This window comes from Mustela nigripes, chromosome X (assembly GCF_022355385.1).
Source record: "Mustela nigripes isolate SB6536 chromosome X, MUSNIG.SB6536, whole genome shotgun sequence".
In the NCBI taxonomy this organism is placed as follows: Eukaryota; Metazoa; Chordata; class Mammalia; order Carnivora; family Mustelidae; genus Mustela; species Mustela nigripes.
Window position 1 is genome coordinate 43,626,649 of NC_081575.1, and position 3,047 is coordinate 43,629,695.

Below are 3,047 nucleotides of genomic sequence, written 5' to 3' on the forward strand. Positions count from 1 at the left end.
ATATGATGCTACTTATATGAACTGTCCAGAAGAGACAAATTCCTAAAGACAGAAAGTAGATTAGTTGCTGCTAATCTACTAGAGGGAGGGGGTGAGTGAATGGGTAGTGACTACTAATGGGTACAGGGTTTCTTTTTAGGGTGATGAAAGTGTTCTAAATTGATCATGGGGATGGTCGCACAATTCTGTGAACCCAAAGAATTGTATACTTTAAATGGGTCAGTTGTTTGTGTGAGAATTTTATCTCCATGAAATTATTAAAAAGTAATCTATCACAAACTGATACTAACACACACTGATGGCATGAGGTCTGAGTTTATTTTCACAGCTAACTGCAAAGAAGAGGGAAAGAATAGCCTAGTCATTTCCTAATAAAGCAAAAACCATAAAAAGGTTCATTCTTACAGGGCTACCTCCTGGATTTTAGTCCTGCAGAAACTCTATACATCCATCCTGGAAATTTATGAGCAACTTCAAGAGCAAAGGATTCCACTGCAGGAAAAAAAAAACTGTTTATTTGTTTAATTTGGACCTCAGGTAGCTGAGAATTGAGTTAATCATACTCCTCAGTTCTTAGTAAATGTTCACTGTCATTCCGGGCAAGGCCTCTGTCTCTCTCTCTCTCTCTCTCTATTCTTGTCACTCTGTTTTTCCTTCTTCCATGATTCTATTCTAATTCCCCTCTTCCACTCCAAGTACCCACTCTAGTGTATTTAATATTCTTTCTAAACATGCTATTATCCCTATGAATTGTGCCAGTGTTTTATGTAGAATGTATTTTTTAGCTGTTTATTTATTTATAAAACTTGTTCTGTACTTTGTGGCTACATAATTTGCACAGTGGTACTTATGCTGTGGGACTCTTCTGCATTGTGAGAAGACATTGGGACTAGGTGTCCCAAGTTCTGATTAGCTTGATTAGTTTGTTCCCAGCCCTTGGCATCCTGTTCTCGCTAATCTTATTTTGTCCTTAATATACCTCTTCCCAGGACAAACAGAACAGATTTGTTATAGAAATGTTTTTCTTAATTTCAAAGTCCTGCTCCCTTAAGATAGGAGGATGTGTTCTCTATCCCGTGGGGGACCATAGAAAAGTAGTTAAATGCAGACACTCTGGAATCTGACTATCTGGGTTTAAATCTTGCCAGGAGCTGGGTGGGGGGAAGAGGAAATGGGGAGGTTTTGGCCAAAGGGTACAAGTTTCAGTTATGCAGAATAAATAAGTTCTAGAGATCTACTTTACACATAGGATCTATGATTAACAATACTCTATTGTACACTTAAAATTATGCTAAGAAGGTAGATCTTTTGTTAAGTGTTCCTACCACAAAAAGAAAAACAAAAAGGAGCAGAAGGAAACTTCTGGAGGTGGTGTCTAAGTTTTTGATATTGATAGTAGATGGCTTTCAAAATATATACTTATCCCCAAACACATCTAGTTGTAATATATTTTTTAAAGATTTTAGTTATTTGAGAGAGAGAGAGAGAGAGAGAGAGAGAGAGACAGCATGAGTGGGGAGGGGGCATGCAGAGGGAGAGGGATATGTAAGCTCCCCACCGAGCAGGGAGCCCAATGTGGCACTCAATCCCAGGACCATGATGATCATGACCTGAGCTGAATGCAGACACGTAACTGACTGAGCCACTCAGGTGTCCCTAAAGTTATAATATATTAAATGTCTACTGCTTTTTGGATGTCAATCACACTTCAAAAAAGTGATTTAACAGAATCTTCATTCTACTGCATTAGCAGATAACTTTGGGCAATGTATTTAACAATCTAAGCCTCAATTTCTTCATTTTTAAAATCAGGATGATAGGACTAGTACTTCCTTCTGGGTTGTTATGGGGCTTGCATGAGTTGGTATCTGCAAAGCACTAAGAATAATGCCAGCATATAGTGAAAGTTATGTGTTTGCTGTTATCATATTTCCAGGTTATTAGTCATATTTCAGGATTCTCTGGTGAAACATATTATTTATACTCCAGTAGGGTAAGCAGACAGCAGAAGCTGGGCTCAACAATAAAAAAAAGTCCTGTGGAGAGGTTCAGACAGATTTGGCAGTGGCCATTAGAAGGTCTGTCACCAATTAACAGAAAGAAGATGCCTGAGAAGATGGTGGGACCAACTGGTAAGGGCAAGTCTGAGCCACACTCCTCGGAGGTGACTGGAGTAGTAAGTAACTGCTGTAGTGCGGTAAAATGAGGACAATCTTACTATAAATGGTGTACAAGGTGAGTGCTCAGGCTACGAGAATGGAGTATAAGAACACTACAGAGGAGGAGCCATGAGTCCCAACATAGAGGGTCACAGTAAAACCCAGTCCTGGGGACATCATTGTACCTACCTGTAAGCCAAGGAAGGCAGAGGAGAAAGAAATGAACCAAAGCTTACAATGGATCCACTCTTGTGGTAACTTTGTTTTAAAGTAATAATCCCCAGATATTTTAGAATTGAAAACTTTTGTTTCTTTTATTTGAGTTTATCTCATTAGCTTTTCCTAAAAATGTATGACACATGCATTTAAAAATTGAACTGTACCAGAATCTTATTTGTATCATTCTCCTGATACTCCTTAAAATAATTGGAGAACCCCAGGATGTGGAAAACAGCCCTGGGAGTTAGCTCTCCTAAGCTTCTATTATGAGAAGGAGGTAATGAACACTTACAAAGAGCCTCCTTTACCTGTGACAGTAAAAGCTTTGGGCATAGAGCCATTTTTATTCAAATTTATATCTATTTCTAGAAGTGTTTGCTAGACAGGTTATCTTCCAGGCTGATGTATTAAAATGGCAAAGAGCCTGAAGTTCTTATTGGACTTGAAGTATCAAATATGCCCAGATCTGGTTGAGAGATGTTAATTCACCTTACTTGAATACATACATTAACTCACTGGCAAAACCACATCTAAGCCCAGCGCTGTAAAGGTTTCTGAATTCGGGAGTATGAAGTCGGGGCCGGGGAAAATCTGACCTACAACTGTTTTCTTTCTTTGTCTTTCAATTCTGACCATTCTATGCACTTCCACAGAGATAAGAGGGGAAAG